The sequence below is a fragment of the Macaca mulatta genome, chromosome 6 (genome assembly GCF_049350105.2).
Source record: "Macaca mulatta isolate MMU2019108-1 chromosome 6, T2T-MMU8v2.0, whole genome shotgun sequence".
Classification (NCBI taxonomy): domain Eukaryota; kingdom Metazoa; phylum Chordata; class Mammalia; order Primates; family Cercopithecidae; genus Macaca; species Macaca mulatta.
This window is the reverse complement of record NC_133411.1, coordinates 85019921-85039330: the sequence shown is the minus strand read 5'-3', so window position 1 is coordinate 85039330 and position 19410 is coordinate 85019921. Positions and strand designations below refer to the sequence as shown.

At 45.9% G+C, this 19410-nt stretch overlaps 1 protein-coding gene across 5 annotated transcripts in view; it reads left to right on the top strand.

Moving 5' to 3' along the window:
* Nucleotides 1-19410, top strand: part of LHFPL2 (LHFPL tetraspan subfamily member 2) — a 167709-nt gene continuing 148299 nt past the window's right edge. Inside the window, exons 1-2 of one of the 5 annotated variants that reach the window (XM_015140201.3) lie at nt 47-432; nt 15885-15989. The gene's annotated coding sequence lies outside the window, so the exon portion shown is untranslated. Of the gene's footprint in view, nt 433-1289; nt 1465-15884; nt 15990-19410 lie in introns of those variants that run through there. The other 4 variants (XM_078004166.1, XM_078004165.1, XM_015140202.3 and 1 more) reach the window with 4 other exon arrangements.

The following is a 19410-nucleotide window of genomic DNA, read 5'->3' as shown; positions in this document are numbered from 1 at the left end:
GCCCCGCGCGCAGCGCCGGGAGCCCCGAGCCCGACCCCTCCCCCCGGACGCCCGGCCCGCTCGCGGGACGGAGGCGGCGATGGTGACTGGGCAGCGGCGCGGGGCCGGGGCCTGGGCAGGGCGGCTCTGCTGCCTCTTTCTCTCGCTGCCCCCGCCCCTCCTCCTCCTCCTCTGTCTCCGCGAGTACTAGTCCGGGCGGCCGCCGAGCTTGGCGCTCTCTCGCCTTGCCGCCTCCTCCCCCGCGCCGCGGACCCTCTCCCCTCCCCTGCGTCGGCTCCCCCTCCTGCCGCCCCCTCCCGCTCTCCTCCCGCCTCCTCCTTCTAGGCACGGCCAGCGGGGGCAAGAGCGAGGTGGCTGTGAGGAGGCGTCACTGAAAGCCCTGGCTTGGGGAAGGCTGCGGGCTCAGAGCCGGAGACGCCGAGCTGGGGCAGGGTGAGTGGCAGGCGTCGGGCCCGCGCGCGCTGCGGGAGGGGACAGCCGGTGGGCCCGGCCAGGTGGGCGCCCAGCGCGGGTGCATGGAGAGCCGTTGCGGCTGGCCGAGCCCAGGTTGCTTGCGCCGCGGCTGGCGCGGGAACTTCGCTTCGGCGCCCTGGGAGACCCCGCGGAGCGGTCGGAGGTGCTGCGGGATGGGCGTTGGGTGCTGGGAATGGGAAGGGAACAGCTGCTTCCCAGCGCCGCCGGCGGCCGCAGAAGTGGAAAAAGTTGTGCCGGGAACAACGTCTCCTCTGGAAGCCGGCGCGAGCCCTGCTCTCCGGCCGTCGCTGGCGGGCTTCGGACGGCGGCGCGTGGGTCCCGGGCGCAGCTCGGCGCCGGGCTCCAGCGCGCCTGGCACCGCGCCCTGGGGGCCGCCCAGTGGTCGCCCCTGCTGTCCCTGGTCCGTGGCGTGTGGGTCGCTCTGGCCACAGACGTCAGCTGCTTCTCAAATCTGGACTGCATTTTTGTGGGCAGCTCAGTGATTTGGGGTGCGGGCTGGAGGAGGTGGGCGTGGAGTAGGGAAGACCGCATCTGGGATGGGCGAAGAACTGGGGAGACTCTGCATGTGTTTCTGGATGTTTTTAGGCACACAGTTTTTTTCCCCCCTTCCATTCAGCGGCCCAGTGTTCTTCGAACGTAGAAAAGCAAAGGGTTTTTTTCAATCCCGTTCAACTTTTCTGTTATTTCAGGATGGTCATGAGTTCCATGAAAGTCCATGTGCTGTTTCAATGGGAGTGAGACCAGAGTACAGACAAAGTCCTATCTCCACCCCCTGTCCTCGCCTCCACCCGGGCCATTTCCTGTATGTCCCATTTGCTCTGCTGTAATTGTGTGAGTGTGTTTGTGCATGTAGGTTATCATCGGTGGGTGACCTACGGGGAAAAGACAACTTTTTGAAATCGCAACGCGGCCGCTATGGAAAGTGTGTGGTGGAGCCGAGGGAGTAAAGATTCGGGCGAGCCAGAGCTGTTAGAGGCTCACCCCAGAGAGGTAAACCTGAGTAACTGAGCTTGAAGGAACATTTATAACCTGCATATTGCTTTTGCCACTGGCCAGAGAGCTCCACTCCTGCCAGGTTTAAGAGAGGATCAGATACTGACTTCTTTGGTGTTGACTTTTGCTGGTATTCCTGATTCTTTCGTACTGGTTCTCTTTTAGAAACTACTCCTTTTTAAATTTAAGAGATAGAGAACACATGTTCGCGGGAAGAGGCAATGTTTTTAAAATAGGAAAGAGAAAATCAGATTCTCATTTCTTTTTGCTGTCATGCTATGATAAGCTTATTGATCCATTAGAAATCTGATTCTGATTTTGAAGTAATATCAGATGAAACACTATCTTCTTAGTAGTATTTTTCTCTAAGTGGTCACATGGAGAGCAGACTGTGTGGCTTCTTGTGTTTTTTTCTAGGGTGCAGCAAACATTTTATATCAGGAAAAAGACATTGTGTGTTGTAGGAGAGGAGGATGGGGTGGGGCAGTCATTTGTCTTCAGAGCAGCCTAATTAGGAAGAATAATTACACTGCAAATGAACATTGTTGAATATAAATTGAGTCATGATATGTGAACCAGTCATTTGTCTATAGGAAGGAAGAAGGATCTTTGTAGATGAGAACAAAGCAGTGCCTTCTGGAAGAAGTAATGTATGCTGTTCACCATATGCATGGGCTCGGTGTTGATGGCACCACCCAGTGTTTGGGCAGGGAGGAAAAGTCCATAGTAGGAGGTGATAGAAAAACAATATATAAAAAACTACATATTTCTTTTTAATGAACACTGTATACACCTTCTCAACTTCTTTACTGCAAAGAATTGATGAAATGGTAAACCCAAATATAGGAGACCCAAACTTGGGCTGTTGGGCTCCAGATGTACCTAAACCTTGGGCATGTTATTTAATTTCTCTGTTTTTGTGTCTATAAAATGGTGAAGATAAGAATTCAACTCAGATAATCACCTTGAAGATGAACTGATTTATAGGACTTAGGATGGTTCCTCACACTAAGTGCTCAGAAAATGTTACTGATGATGATCAGGTTTTCCAAATCCCTAGGAAAACGTGGTGCCTGTTAAACAGCTAACGCAGAGATACCTGATTTTAGAGTGAGTAGCTCTGAGTTGAGGCTGGACCTGTGCCCTGCCAGCCTACACTCAAAAACACTGATCTTTCTGGAACTTGCAAGCTGCATCCTTTGGCTCATTCTGGTTACCCTTTTCTGGGCTTCCATTTCCAGGGAGTTTGTAATGCAGGCACTATTTGAGTCTAGAGGTGGAACCCAAATGTGGCTTGCAGTTCCAGGCTACATGTCCCATTGCAATGGCAGCTTTAACTATTAGGTCCCACCAAAGTGAATATCCAAATTTTATTTGAGGTAGAAAGAAAACTGTAGTAATGAACATGATAAGTGCCTCTTTTGGAACTCTCAAAAGCAACATTTTACCCAATGCTTACTGTTCTTAGATACAAACAAGAAGCAAATAGCTAATCTCTAGAATTTACTCCAAAAAGCTTTAATATATGTCTTGGGTGCTGGGCCCGCAGTAGCTCACACCTGTAATCCCAGCACTTTGGGAGGCTGAGGTGGGTAGATCACAAGGTCAGGAGTTCGAGACCAGCCTGGCCAACATAGTGAAATCCTGTCTCTACTAAAAATACAAAAATTAGCCGGGCGTGGTGGCATGCATCTGTAGTCCCAGCTACTCAGGAGGCTGAGGCAGGAGAATCACTTGAACCCGGGAGGTGGAGGTTGCAGTGAGCTGAGACGGCACCATTGCACTCCAGCCCGGGTGACAGAGCAAGACTCAAAAAAAAAAAAAAAAAAATATATATATATATATATATATGTGTGTGTGTGTGTGTGTGTGTGTGTGTCTGTCTGTCTGTCTGTCTGTCTTGGGGTTAATGATGCACTTCCCAGTTTTTGCTAAGATTGTGCCCCAAAGTGAACCAAAGGCATTGTTAGCACAATAGTGCTTACTGAGAAGAGGAACTCTGCTATGCATTACTCCTTCTAATTTAGGGAGAAAGCCTGTTTGTTCCTTCATTCATGCAGTCATTCATCCTGTCATTCAGCAAATACCTAGGGAGCCGCTCCCTTGGGCCAGGCTCTGTTCTGGACTCTGGTAACACAGCAAGAACCAAGAGCAGGCCTCTCCTCTTACATAGTACACATTAGAAGAAGAAGAAGAAAAAAAAAACAACAACAACCATACACCTCTGTTTTCAAAGGACTTCCATAGACCCTGGAAGCTCCCTTTTTGACTCAGAAGAGCTATACTAGAACGTGGCGTGTTGGGTGTCCTTGCCTTCCACTCTCCAGCCTGGTCAGAGGGAAGTGATCTGGCTGGGGCTGGGGATGGTGGCAGGGTACAGCTAGTCCTGTGGGTCTTCCAAAGGGAGAAGGGGTGGCCTCTTTCTGTTCTTTATGATAAAGTATTCAGTTTTAGTGGCTGAGCACAACTACTGGCCAGTGAAACAAATTGTTTCGCAGCAATGAAAACAAACAGTTCGCAGTGTACTGAGCACCATAAAGACAGCGCTGGGGCAAGTGAGAGCCAGACAGGCACTGGGCGACTCTGGCTCACTGAGGAAAACAAAAAAAGACTAAACATGGGCAAAGGAGATCCAAGGAAGCTGAGAGGTAAAATGTGATATGCATTCTTTGTGCACGGTTGTTGGGAGGAGCACAAGAAGCAGCACCCAGATTCTCAGTCAACTCCTCAGAGTTTTTTTTTTTTTTGAGATGGAGTCTCGCTCTGTCGCCCAGGCTGGAGTGCAGTGGCGCGATCTCGGCTCGCTGCAAGCTCCGCCTCCGGGGTTCACGCCATTCTCCTGCCTCAGCCTCCCAAGTAGCTGGGACTAAAAGGGAGTTGTCAAGGCTGAAAAAAGCGAGAAAAAGAGGGAATAAGAGGAAGGTGAAGATGATGATGATGAATAAGTTGGTTCTAGCAGGTTTTTTTCCTTATCTATAAAGCATTTAAACTCCCTATATACAATTCACTTCTTTTAAAGAAAGAAATTGAAATGAAAGACTGTGTAACATTTGTTTTTAAACCGTACGTTGTCTTTTTTTGTATAGTTAACACATTACCAAATGTTATCTTTAGATAGTCTTGTCCTGGTGGTATTTTCTTTTCTTTTTGAGATGAAATCTCCCTCTGTCACCCAGGCTGGAGTGCAATGGCATGATCTCAGCTCACTGCAGCCTCCTCCTCCCAGGTTCAAGTGATTCTCCCATCTCAGCCTCCTGAGTAGCTGGGACTACAGGTGCACGCCACCACGCCTGGCTAATTTTTTGTATTTTTAGTAGAGATGGGGTTTCACCATGTTGGCCAGGCTGGTCTCGAACTCCTGACCTCAAGGGATCCGCCTGCCTTGGACTCCCAAAGTGCTGAGATTACAGGCGTGAGCCACCATGCCCGACCCTGGTGATATTTTCAGTGGCCACTAACCTTTCCTGATACAGTGTAGGGCTTGTAAACTGGCATGTAAATTTAAAGCAGGCTCTTGTTGGTGCACAGCACAAATTAGTTAATATATGGGGTTGGTAGTATTTTCATCTTCAGTTGTCTCTGATGCAGCTTTTATGAATGTTCTGCTAACTGAATACCATTCTGTAATTGCAGAAAAAAACAAAAAAGTTGTGGCTGTTTTGTTGACATAATGCTTCTAAGTAAATACAATCTTTTTTATTAAAAAAACCAGCAATTTTTCCGGCACGTGAGACATATCAGCCTTAGAAAGGCAAAGAAGGAGTCAAAGGTAGGATCTGATCATCGACTTATAAAAGCCAGATTGTGTCCAGAGAAGAGTCTCAGCTGGCATTCGAAATACTTGATTCTCTCTTGGTGTAGAAGATGTGGCTGAAAGAGGAAAGAAAAGAGTGAATACTTGTTTCATCATGCACCTTTCAAGGTTTTGTTTCTTTTTTTTCATTACTTTAAAAACTGCAGTAATACATGATAAGATAATACGTAAGTTTGGAGTCTAGGAGGCTTGGAAAGGTATAGTGCAGCCAGGGCACTGACAGTAGTTGTTGGACTAGAGTCAAGGTTGTGCTGGGAAGTACCTGAGGGTTTGGGGTCTTGGGCACTAAGCTAAGGGAGTCTGCATTTCATCTTGAAAGCTGTGCGAAGGCTGGTGCATTTGTAGCAGGTGAATGCTGTGATCATATCGCACTTTAGAAAGAGCTCCATGGCCATAAGGTGGGCTAGGTAACAAAGAGGGCAGGGAACAAGGTGAGCTGGGAGGCTAGGACCAGAGTGCAGAAATCCTGGCCGGACTGGGTGGCGGAGAGAGGAGAGGCCTGCAGATATTGACCCCACTTCCTGTTCATCTCCCGGGGTGGTCCCCTAGGAGAGGGAGTGTGCACTTTGACTGTTACGGGTCATGGCACCTTTCACTGAGGTAAGCAGTTGTGGGAACCTCAGTTTGGAGAGAGATGGCAAGGAGTAATGAGTTCAGTTGAATCCAAAACTGAACCATAAGCCTTCCAAGGAGAGATGTCCACCAAAAAGTTGGATTTAGAGGCAGGAGGCGAGGTCTGGAGCTAGAGATGATAGAGGGAGTTCTTTTTACGGTAGTGGCAAGTGTTTGTAGGGAGGCCTCCCTCTCTTGCTTGGCATGTCGAGGTTTACTAACTGATGCTAGGTGCAAGAGTAATTTGTGTCCTTGTAAGTGAAATTTTCTCTTTGATCCCTTTACCAGGCCTGACTGGCTTGATTGTCCATCAAGCCCTTGACTTTGGCCTCAAATGACCAGGCGCGTACTGATGTGATTTTGCAGACTTGGTGAGGTCTGCTTGTTGTTATTTTAAACTGAGATAGTTAAGAGGAATGTACATGGAGTGGTTGTGAATGTGTTTGATAGCTAGGATGTATAACTGATAAAATTGATACCACACACGTGTGTGTTAAGGACAATATTTGTGTCCTCCCCGATTCATGTATGTGGTGAAGCCCTAACCCTCTATGTGATAGTATGTGGAGGTAGGACCTTTGGGAGGTAATTAGGCTTAGATGAGATAATGAGGGTGGGACCTCCATAATAAGACCAGTGTCATTATGAGAAAAGGAAGAGAGACCAGAGCTCACTCTCCAGTGTGTGAGGATGCAACAAAAAGGCAGCTGTCTGTCTGCAAGTCAGGAAGAGGGCCCTCATCAGGAACCAAATCTCCTGGCACCTTGATCTTGGATGTCCCAGCCTTCAGAACTGTGAGAAGTAAACGTTTGTCGTTTAAGCTGCCCCATCTATGATATTATAGCAGCTTGAACATCTATATGTGTGTGTGTGTGTGTGTATACTGTACATTTTCTTAAATGCAATAAATATATTTAAGAAAATGTAAGATGAACTTCACTTGCTGAGAATGTAAACTAGTTTTGTGTATATCTACAAGATATTGAATACGGTTAAAGAGGTGTGTTATCTGCATGTTTTCCTAAACTTTAATCAGCTAGGTCAAGAGAAACACCCAACTTTGATTTTGAGACTTGGCAGGACTGGAAAGGAGAACCTCAGTGTATTTGGATTTTTCTTCTGGGTTTGTTCTGACTTTGATTTAATAACACGTTATAATGATTAAGTGGTTTTATGGAGACTATTTTACAGATATTTTTGTCAAACTTAAACAAGACTTCCAAGGTATTTACTTGGGGGTGAACTTTTGAAGTTCAGTCAAACTAACTTTTACAACTCTTCACATTAAAAAAAATAAGCGAGGAAACCTGTACCCAGTTATAGTATTTGAAAGAAGAATATTTGAGCTGGTTAATAATGAACAATGTTTAACACTGAGGTGACATCAGCAGTAGAAACAATTCTTTCCTTGTGCCTTAAGCACAGAGAATGGTTCAACTAGAGGTAACCAGGTTGTCTGGCCTTTGACTGCACGAGGGTAATAAGTGGATGATTAGTAGCCCAGGTTGATACACGGAAACTAGGGTGTTCTGACGGTTTTAAAGCTCTCCCTGTTTGTGAGACTAAGAACATTTCCCTTGTGGGTTGAATCTCTCTGGTCCTAAAAGCACACAGATTCCCAGGAACCCATGCATTGCTAATGGGCAGCTGCACACGTGTGCAGTTCCCAGGTCTTCATCTCCAACTGCTCTGCACACCCTTCCTCTGAAACATTTCCTTCCCTTGCCTTAGAGAGGGTGGCCAGGCTCTCCTACTCTCCGTGCTAGGAGAACTAACTCTTGTTTTCATGTCCACCAGGGATGAGGTTTACCTACCTTCTTTTTTGAGGTTACCAAATGACCCTCAAGGGCTACTGGTGTTAATTTGCATTTCATTCATTTGTGGCATAAATGAGAGTGTGCCAAGCAGGCCCCCGTGAATGCTTGTTGAATTGCAGGCACAACCGTTACTCCTCTTACTGCTGTGGATTTAGGGTAAGTCCAGTGGGGATGATTAATTATTGTTAGTCTGTGCAACCAGCAATAACACCTCACCTCATCCTTGCCTGCTTAACAGGGTTGGAAGGACAGAGACTAAAATTTTACCTGGTTATCTTAGTGGGGTTATGAGTGACTATTTTTTTTCTTTATTTTTCTGTTTCTCAGATTTTCTATAAGTAGCATGTTGCTTTTTGAAATCAGAACTAAAGAACTGGGGAAATATTTTGGTTTCTGTACAAAACTGTAGCAGTGGTTTTGGTCACAACATCGTACATCGCTTTACATCCATAGTGCATCTTTTGTAAGGCAGTTCCTGTCTTTAAACAGAACTGACATTCCTCCTCATTGTTGATACAGTTATAAATACTGGAAGGCTGCAGGAATGTACCTAGGACTGGGGGCTGTGACCCAGATCCAGAATGGGGCAGCTTCCTCTGAATGATAGGGAAGACCCCACCCCTTATAGTGGGTATGTTTGGTATGTTTTCATAAACATTTTAAGTGTGATTTGTGAGGTGTTTCTGTTGTATTGATAAGAAGTACCGAAATAAACCTGGTTGATACTGAATTAAATAAATGCTGTACTGGCATGTTAGATTTTTTTTTTTTTAATTTCACCGTTCAGTGGAACCTTAACCAGCAGTGAGATCTGAAATACTTCTTTAGCAACAAGCTCCCCACATGCCCGGAAAATTAAGAGGGACTCTTTTTCCTCTCCTGATTCTATTGTTCAGCATTTTCTTTCTTTCCACACTGTGCTGTGTTCTCGGGGCACCTGGAGTTCAAACTTCCTTTCTCCTGGGGCAGACTGCAATTGGGCTGAATTTCACATGTTTTCTAGTTTTAAGGCATTTAGCCAGTTGTTTAAGGAAGGCTGTAATTGCATTCACAGGAACCTCATTCAATCTTCAGATAAGTGGTACATGGCACACACTTATTAAGGGCAAAATAACTTCTTAAAAAATTAACTTTCTCTTGCTCATAGAGAACACATTTTCTGAATTAAAAATAACAGACTGGATAGTCTGGGAATTACAAACTTACCAGTAAGCAGTGTTTCTGTATTTGTAAATGACTAACACTTGTATATTAAATAGACACATAAGAAAAACATGGCTCACAACTTTAAAAACAATGTAAAATCACATTTGTTTTCTTTTTTAAAATGGCCAGCTGTCCGTTCTGAGAAGATGATTCTACATTCTGGAGAGGTATGTCTAAACAGATACTCTTTCATTTGCTCATGCTTATAGTGGGCCTCTCAGGGTTCTTCTGCAGTGGAAACTCATAATTACCGACTTAATTACTGACTCTGCGTGGATCCATGCTGTAATTCGTAGCATAGTGTGCCGGCTTAAACTGGTGACTGGAAGTCATTTTTGATCTGAATCCTTTTGGTAAGTGAGTGTGCTTAGGTTGTCTCGACTATTTATGTGGGTTTTTTTTTTTTTCTCCAGCTTGTGCTTAAGTGTATTGTAAAGAAAGGGCAGCATGAGAGGGAACTAAGCTGATGTGTGAAATGTTTACACTATGTTGCAAAGCCAAAAAGAGCTGTAGCCAGTATGGGGTGAAGAGGCCACACTGAATAATAAGAACCCAAATGGTGGTGGTGGTGGGAAGGTGTGAGAGTTTGTGTATACACCTGTGTGGACAGGTGGCCAGGGGGCCTTTTAGGATAGTCTGACCAGCCGTGTTAGGGAAGGACCACTGCTCCTTTTGGTCTGGAAACTAGACTTCTGGTCCTTAAGCGGCTTCTAGCTTTCTTAATATCCATATTGGTCAACAAAACTTGAATGTTTTAAAAAATTTAAAAAACGTAAGAACTGCCATCCAATTAGATTTCCTCTAGTTTGGGATGTATATATTTGATTTTTGAAACCTTGATCATGGGACTTTCATTTCTTCTTGTGAAATTTCAGCTTTCTCAGTTCTGACATGTTCGGCCTGTCCAGATAGTTTTGAATTCTGACCCGGTCATCTGTCTTGTCAGCCTTCCCTCTGGGCCACAAGTCGTTCTTTGATACATGCAGCCTGTCAGTCACTCAGGTTCTTTGAGTCATTAACTGGTGCTGCTCTGTTAGCCTCCCCTTGTCATTCTCCTCCAGTTCTCTTAGTAACCAAGGGTGCGTCAGCCTTTGCAGGCGGCCGGAGGGCAGAGGGTTGGAGTCTGTGCCAAGATACAGAGGAAGCTAATCATACCCGTGACCTCGACCTCATTAACATTGTGCTGGAACCAAAGAGCCAGCATTCCATGGTATTGTTTGACTTTGGATTGTCTCTGCTGATTTATGATCACGAGGTCTGTAGTCCTGCCCTCGAAGGGAGGCAGATGTTATAGCCAGATGAGAATGCGAGACACATTCAGAACTTACTGCCTCCTTTTAACTTCCTAAAAACTGGGCTTTGGGTTGTCAGCTATTCATGGAGTCCTGCTGATGGTGATCTGGCTCCAAGCAAACCTGAGTAAAGAGTGTGAGGGAGGAAGGAAGGCTTCTGAGAGGCTGGAGCCCGAGTGGGGAGGCTGATGTTCCCAGTTGTGGGAAGTCCATACCCCTTCAGCAGGGCTTCTCAAGCTTGACGGTGCCCAAGAACTGGCAGGAATCCTGTTAAAATACAGACTGTGATACAGCAGGGCTGGGTGGGGCCTAGGATTCTGCATCTCTAACAAGCTCTCCCCATGGTGCTGCCCCTGCTACTCCTGTGGAGCTCACTTTGAATAGCAAGGCCTCACGTTCAACTGGACCATGAAAGAGACTATGGAATAGGCAGCTGGCGGCCGAGACCTGTCAGGGCTGGACTGTGCCTGCCAGGAGGGCCCATGAGGTCTGACTTGAAGTTGGTTGCCTGCTACTTAGGGCTGGCCTCTATTGGGATGAGACTGTGAGCCCTCAGCCCTGGCACTTCCATTTGGGCCTTTAATAGCTGTTGGGAGCCACTGTGCGGGGATGCCGTCAGTCCTTTAGGGCAGGGAGGTTATGAGCTCTTCCAGTTGAGATATGGTAAAGCTACAGGGGAAGGCTTCCCCCACCCCCCAAGTTAGTTAAAATGATTTCCTCATTTCAGGTTGGTTATATTCCATAAGTTTAACTAGGTTAAGAAGGCGCTAACATCCTTCCATTAAACCTGCATTTTCCCACATACCCTGTAACTTCAAGGTTATGTGATTACAAAGCTTTTAAAAAGTTGCCTATTGTTTCATTTGGAGCATTATTTCTGAAACTTGCCTGACACTCCACTAAGGTGCTGGCTAGACATATGTGTTACCAGACCCTACCAGGGGTTTTGGCTTCATAGGTCTGGAGTGGGTCTTGGGAATCTGTATCTTTTAAACAAAGCTTCTAGGTGGTTCTTATGATCAGGAAGGCTCTAGAAAAACCGATTTAGAGAAGCATCCGTTTAGAAACCTGTCTGTCTGAGCCTGTGATACTGGCCATGTCTGAGGGACACCCTTGCCTTTTTATTTCTTGGCCTCTTAGATACTTGCTTGTGAAGGGCTGTCTTCTGTCCCATTGAATCCACTTCACTTTTTATCTTAACACATGCTTTTGCTCTTACAGAGAGGCTCTTATCTTAGATGGAGCCAAATCAGAGAGGCCTTTGTTAACAGTGTAAGAAGTCAGTTCTGTGAAGCCTTTATTTTTAGGAAGGTTTTACAGATACTGACTATTAAGTGCTCAAAGATACTGGACTATACAAGCTTTGGGCCTCTGTAGAGAAGTCTTTAAGAATGTCTTGATAGTGATTTTTCCCACTGTTTCCTACTTTGGTTCAGACACTGGAGATAATGAGCATTGTTAAGTAATGGATGACCAGAAATGGATGAACAAGGGGCCCTATCCTCCACAGACCAACTTGGTTCTGATCCAGGTGACTTGTGAGATTAAGGAGTTTGCCCTTCCACAATTGTATGGAAATTAACCTCTATTCCTAAAGATGCAGGATCCATCTCAGCCTTACCTTAGGGGCAAAGTCAGCTTATGAGACCAATGAAGTAGGAAATGGTCAGTGTGGAGGAATCAGCTGGATATAGCTCCTTACCCAAAAGGTGGAATTCACTTAGTGTTGTGCTTACAATTCTACCATTAGAGAAATTGGGTGAAGTGTTTCCCTTTAAGCCTCTTATTAGATGTGTAAGCATCCATAGGACAGGTGATGCATTTGTGATTCATATGTTAACAGGAATAACTTAATAGAATGCTTCTTAGGATCAGAGTATACAGGGAGTGGACATTGATAGAGTGGAGTATGGGCCACTCTTCAAGGAGGGCAGAGCAGGATGCGGGGCCACAGATGGCAGCCTCAGGCACCAGGTGTCCAGGCAGCTCAAGAAAAGCACAGCGTGCCTGGGAGGGCACTAGGCAGAACTTGTTCTCATTCATTTAATTGGTGTGTGCGTGTGATGGGAACTTTAATATCATTTAAGATGCATTTGGCACATTTCTAATGTGGCCATTTCACATACGAGTTATAATGAAAAGCCAAGTGATCTATATATGAAAACTAAGACTAAACACCATAATTGTACGTAGGATTGTTTTGGATGGTTTTTTTTTTTTTTTTTTTTAATATTTATTTATTTATTTATTTGGGACAGAGTCTCACTCTGTTGGCCAGGCTGAAGTCCTGTGGTGCGATCTTGGCTCACTGCAAGCTCCGCCTCCTGTGTTCACACCATTCTCCTGCCTCAGCCTCCCAAGTAGCTGGGACTACAGGTGCCCGCCACCACGCCTGGCTAATTTTTTGTATTTTTTAGTAGAGACGGGTTTTCACTGTGTTAGCCAGAATGGTCTCGATCTCCTGACCTCGTGATCTGCCTGCCTCGGCCTCCTGAAGTGCTGGGATTACAGGTGTGAGCCACCGCGCCCGTCTGGTTTTGTTTTTTAAAGTCAGTTTAGTTTTGAGAGAGAAGCTAAATCCAAGACTTGGAAAATGATCCATTTTCTGTACCTGCTTAGCAGGTGAGCTTGGCCAGCAACAGAAACCTTCCCTTCTCTCAGGGAAAGGGGGGATGGTGGGAGTGTTGGGGGCATCTTTCCCAGGGGACTTGAAGAGAAGGGCTTGACTCTCCTGAGATTGCATGCCACCTAGATAATGTGCATTAGCTCATGCTTTCTCTTTTGTATCTGTAAAGAATCATTACATTTGCAGAGTTCTCAGCCTCTGGCTGGCAAAAAGAAACTGAACTTGGGCATTCTGCTGCCAAAGCCAAAGCTTGTGTAAGTGGTGGAATATGTTTTCAGAACAGAGTGGGGATGGGTTGGGAGATTCTCTTGTCTCTGCTGCCGGAGTAAACCAGAACTGACAGAGGACTTACACAGAAGCACTCCCCAGGGACCAGAACTCTGGGAACGTCTATGAAGAACTGACCCACTCCACGGCTCACAGCCATTTCCCAACTCTTCTTCCCTTGGCCTCCCTGCTCTGTCCCTAGATTGGGCTTAGTGCCCCACATTCTAAGGTTCATAAGATGTTCCTCCATGTTCTTGAAATGAAACATACAAAAAATGAATCCATTCTTATCACACATAAAATATCTTTGTCCTCAAGGGGGCATGGTACTCAGGAAAGATGGAAACACAGCCTGTGAAAGGCAGAAATTGATAAGAACTGTCTGTTCTGCCTCCCTGACCTTCCTGTGCCGTCAGCTTGCTCTGCGGCCTTGGGCAAATCATTTTGCCTCTTTGGACTGGAAAGGGTGAGGGGATGGAATCCAGGCCTGAAACTCTTATTCCAGGTGAATCCATATGGCTGTGTATTCAGTCATTTATTCAACACATGCTTATTACACCCCTCAGAAAGCTCGCAGTCTAGTGGGGAGAGACGGGTGGAAGAACCGTGATCGTTGAGGGCTAGCAGGTGTGGCAGTGTGTTTGGCCATGGAAAGCCTTTGGAGGTGTGGGACCACAGGCACAGGGGCCGGTGGGGAGGTCAGAGGGCTGCAGCATACAAACACAGGGTGCTGCCTGAACATGGGGAGGCAGTTGGGGTTTCTGCAGCACTACTTGAGGTGCGCTGAGAATAGTGTCCTCACTGCCCCCATACCACGCATGACTTCCTGTGAGTTCCTGCAGCACAGCCACCCTCATGGTGGCATTGGTGTTGGGGGTAGGCCCTGGGAGCTGAGTGGAGCATCATCTCCCTTCATGACCTGAGTGCTATTTTGATGCTTTGGCCTCCACCCCTGCCCCTCATCCCCTTTTGTAAAGAAAGTAAGAGCTATAAAAACATAAACAAGAATGTGAGAACTTGCCTGCTGTTTACAGAAATATGCTTTTTTGTGGGGGAGGGGTAATCTTTTTCTTTTTTTGTAAGGAGAAGATAGATATTCAAAGAAAGAGGAAGATAAACTGGGCTCTTCTGAATCCTGAATTACTTTATGGCTCCTGGGCCTTAGTGTCTTTGTAACCACAGAGTTTGGTTCACTCTCCAGGAAGAAACTTGACCCTCTGATAAAACCACATGGAGCCTTCCAGGGCAACCTCAGTGTTTCATTTATGGAGCGGTCAGATTCTGTATCTAAGTGGGAGGAGAAATGTCTAAAAGGAGAAGCATGCGTTCTCTTTCCTTAAAGCTCGAGTTCGCTTTGCCTGTCCTAAAACAGATGAGGGCCCAGGAGAAGAGGAAGGGCCTTGCCTGCACTACCACCTCCACCTCCCCACCTTAAAGGTGGCTCAGTCCCCTATCCCGTTGGTCCCCAGGACTGGGAATGGTGCCATGCATAAAAACCAGCTTTGTGTATTTTTTACAACAGAAATGGGCTTCAAAGCACTGTGGAGTGTGAGGCCTTGAGCACAGAGTCGCTGTTGGGTTAGTAGGCTGGGCCAGCTCTGTACTCTGTCCCCCAGGACTTGCCCTTAGCAAGCATCACTGTCACCCAGAGGACTTGTGAAAACACTGAATGTGGGTCCCACCCCAGAGATTCTGAGTCACTAGTACTGGGATGGTGGAGAATTTGTGTTTCTGACACATTCCCAGGTGATGCTGCTGCACCACACGGTGCCACTCAGGCACTTGGTAGGGGTGTATTGAGGCAGGCAGACTCTGCCCCTGAGGCAGTGGTGCTGAGCTATTGTCTGCCTGGCAGGAACCACCTCATGCTGGAGGAACCTGGGCTTCACGACTGGTGGTTTGCCGGAGATGCTCGGGGGAGCTCAGCTTCACTTCTGACCATACGGATTGTCTTTCTGTCCTCTCATGACACACCAAGATGTGGCATTTGGGGCAGCTAAGATGGGGTGTTGTTGCCTCCTTCCAGTTTGTTCTCCTCTCTGGTGTTGCTGAAAGCCATCTGAACCATCCCAGTGTCCTCTTCTATGTCAGAGCTTGCATTAGCCTTAAGGTAAAGTCCAAACTCTCCTAAAGCAGCTGCAAGAAGGCTTCTTGTGATCTGAAATGCTTCAGTGGGCACCAACTTCTTTCTTTTATGAACTGTGTTCTCGCTTCCAGGACTCTCCATTTTACTGTTTCTTTTGCCTGGCATGCTCTTTAGTTTGGCCACCTCCTCATTTTAGCCCTCCCTTGTTCTGGGGAGCTTCCTTTGATGCCTTGGAAATCAGCTGGTGCCTCTGCAAAGGCTCCCATGTCCCCTTGTATTTTCCTCCCTTCAGCTCCTATCAGCTGCTCAAAGTCGTGAATGCAACCTATTTATTTCTCTTTGTGGACTGTAAGCTCCCTGAGGGTAGGAAACCCATTTATGCAGGCATTTCCAGGCATATAGAAGGTGCCTGGCATATAGAAGACCTTCCTAATCATTCTGAGATAGGTACTGCAGGGGAGGAAACTGAAGCACAGGTAGGTTAACTACCTGGCTGCAGTTACCCTGCCACTGAGTTGTGAAACCAGTATTGTCACCTAGGTCTGTTTGATCCAGCCCCTTGGCCAGGTAACACTAGCCTTGTTTTCTGCTCTGAGACCAAAGAGCTTAGCCATAGGCTGCGGATTTCTGCTGGAACCATCAAAAGACTGGCTACTCCCGTTAATAATAAAAATGACTTTTTCCAATTGTTTTTCAGGTGAGTTGGGAAGCAGACTCTTGAGTTGACAGCTGGCCTATGGTTTCTGCATTTTGTTAGGAAGCACCTCATGCAAGTGAGGGACCTGGGTCTGCTCACAGCCAGGTGGGTGTCCCTATACTATAGATATGACAATGCACTCTGATAACCACCCAATGTTCTCATTCAACAGAAAGAAAATCCTTAAATGTGGGGCAGCGGCTTCTCTAAGAAAGGTGTAAATTGGTCCCTGTGGGTGTTGTGAGTGGCCTGGTAAAGATGTTTACCTGGCTGGCTTGCTCGTGGGCATGGCTGGTTTTCTCATTACTCAGCCCTCTTTCCTTTGTTTCAACACCCTTTTCTTTTCTGTTTAGGTCCGTGCTTTAGAATTCCTTTTCCTCCTTTAAGATTCAGCCCAAATTTCTTTTTTTCTTTTTCTTTTCTGTTTTTCTTTCTTTCTTTCTTTCTTTCTTTCTTTTTTTTTTTTTTTTTTTGAGATGGAGTCTTGTTCTGTAGGCCAGGCTGGAGTGCAGTGGCATGATCTTGGCTCATTGCAAACTCCCCCTCCTGGAATCAAGCCATTCTCCTGCCTCAGCCTCCCAAGTAGCTGGGACTACAGGCACATGCCACCACACACGGCTAATTTTTGTATTTTTAGTAGAGACAAGGTTTCGCCATATTGGCCAAGCTGGTCTTGAACTCCTGACCTCAAGTGATCTGCCTGCCTTGGCCTCCCAAAGTGCTGGGATTACAGGCATAACCCACCACACCTGGCCCCAAATTTCACCTGTTTATCAACTCTCTGAATGAGAGGCTTTTCAGAGTGTAACCTTTTTCTGCTTCCCAGCAAAATGAATGGCCACTTCTCTGTGCTCACACAACACGTTGAACTTGTCGTGGTGAGCTTTACTTACTTGTTTGTGCTCATCTTTTTCCTCTTGTCTGTGAGTTTCTTTTGGTACCATCTCCCACCTAGCATGGTTTCTGGCATGGAACATATTTTCAATAAATGGAAGAATGTTCGTCCCAAGTAGCATAGGTTATGCTAGGTCATGGAGCCATAATGCTCTAAATGGCCACCTGTGGCCATGAGCAGCCAGACTCCTTGGCTGACCTTGGAGAGACAGAGTTGTCAACTAGACCCTGGAAGCCCCCAGGCAGCCCTACCGTTGGCATACAGACCACCATAGGATTGAACATTATCTAAATGTAAATGCAGTAGGGAACAAACAGTAGACTTTCCCAAGGGGCAGCCTGAAGGAGATAAAAATATGTCTCAGTGACTTGAACATTTGTTTTAAAGCACAGTTTAGGTTTAAATAATTTTGATATGACACTTTTAAATCAGTGCACTTGAGTCTTCCCTACTCTTCTTAGAAAGTTGGGTGCTTTGAGAGGTTTGCAGATTGGCTTGAGTTGATCTTGCATTATCCTGTGGGTTGGGAGTAGAAATCCTCAGGGCAGTGGATCACCTGAATGTTGGAGCCAGAATGAGAGTTGAGTACTTTCAGGAGCTGCTGGGTGGCTGAATTCTCTGATGCCTGGGGTGGCACTTAAATCTAGCCAAAGACTACTGCCACTAGGAGAATGTGGTCTTGAGGTTTTGCCCCAGCCTTATTCTGCTTCTGCGTTAACACTACACGTTGTTCAGCCTTCCAGTTGCCATCCTGGGTGTTTGCAGCACTAAAGCAAAAGAAATTGTCTTCTGCTTTCTGCATGTGCTTTCCACAACCTAGTAGAGGTTCCTGGACAGTAAGTGCCATGTGAAAATAGTCAATTCCCCATGGTTTCTTCTATGTGGTGCTGAGACCCAGCTGTACAGCTTCCTGAAGGAGAACTGAATGACAGACAAGGCAGTAAAGGAACCTTGACTCCCAGCTGACCCTCTTCATGGTCTTCAAGTTTCCCAGGGCTTGGATAGAAGGAGGATTTCAGCTTTGCCCGAGAATGTCTAGTCTCCATGGAATCAGTTTGTCTATCATACTTGAAAAATAAGCTAAGAAAATACATGAAATGAAAAAGCCCAGATGTTAAAATATGCATGGGTTTTAGCAGTCTTTGGAACTTGAGATGTTACTGAATGTTTGTGTCACACCATCCCTGAAGAGGCTGCTGCAGGGCATTTGCTAGGAGTCTGGTCTCCACACTGCCCCACGCAGGGAGAGTGCCCCTGCTGGCCACTTCATAATGAGCTGCAGTTTACCAAGCTTCCAGGAGATATCTGATCCTCAGAGCCCCTCTTGTTTTACAATGCAGTTCTAATCATGTTAGGAAAAGCAGCAACCATGATGGAGTAGGTCAAACCCTCAAGTTATTGAGCTGCCCGGCTCCACGTAGGGGCTCACCAAGTGTGTGTTCAGGCTCACTTCACAGAGGTCGTTAGTTGAATCTTGACTACCCCAAGTAGTCCAAGAAGTGGTTTAGTTCCTGAATCTCCTTAAAGCTTCTGAACTTGTCATATGTGTTTTGGACTTGTTAATAAGGTCCTGTGTTTTCAATCGGTGAAATGTTTACTATTTCTGAAGATGGGACTGCTAGTGCCTTATCAGTTGAATTTGTATGTCAGGGTGTGTGTGTATTTTTAATACAGCTGCTTTTGTACATTGGACTTGATCCAAAGACACTGTCCAACATGGGCCCCTTGTGTCAAGGGTTGACATTTGGGAGAAATCAGAGCAAAGGCAACTAGCAGACACAGCAGCTTGTCTCCTGATCTGGGACTCCAGTGCAATTAGCATACTCGGCTCTGCCTCACAATTTCCTTTATTGCTGAAATGTCTGGGAACCAGGTATTAGTACAAAGATTAATACATGGTACATCCTCTCTCAGCCTTTGTTAATTTTTTTTTTTTTTTTCAGGCAAAATCTTTATCTTCAGCTGTAGTTCCTTAAAGAGGAAGCAAAGTCTCTAAAACAGCCTTTCAAGTTTCATTGCAAAGCTACACGCATATATTGACACCTCTGGGAAGAATTTGCTCCATTCCATTTCCAGAGCACAATCAATGCATAATTTAGGAACCACCTTTTACTTGAACCAGGTAGCTTGTCAGCTGTGATTGATTGACTAGTTTGTCTTATCTACTGTAGGGGTTTTGTTGTTGATTTCAAGAAAACGTACAGGTACTTGTTTCCAGGAAAAGTTGATTTTAAATGGAATATCTTAGACTTTTTCCCTCACAGAAAGATTGGAGGTATTGTTTTATCACTATCATGTCTGCTTTCAGTTAAGAAATGTCTGTTTCCTGTTCCTTAGTGTCTTTTTGACACTATGGACCTGTTTTAGAAGGAAGTCCTTTGGATGAGTAGTTAATAGGAGTAACATTTTCAAATAGGCAAAAGACTGAAAAAAAGTCTTCTTCCATCTTTTTTAATGTTAAAGAGTAAACATCCTGCATTCTATATGATTCCTTTTCCCTATGGATCATTCTTATATCGAGCAATGTCTAAGACTTCTAAAATCCTGTTTTCTCAGGTTTCTTCTTCAAATCTGGGGAAGACTTGGTTGGCTCCCTTCAGACCTCTTCCATTGATGCTTATCTTTCCTGAC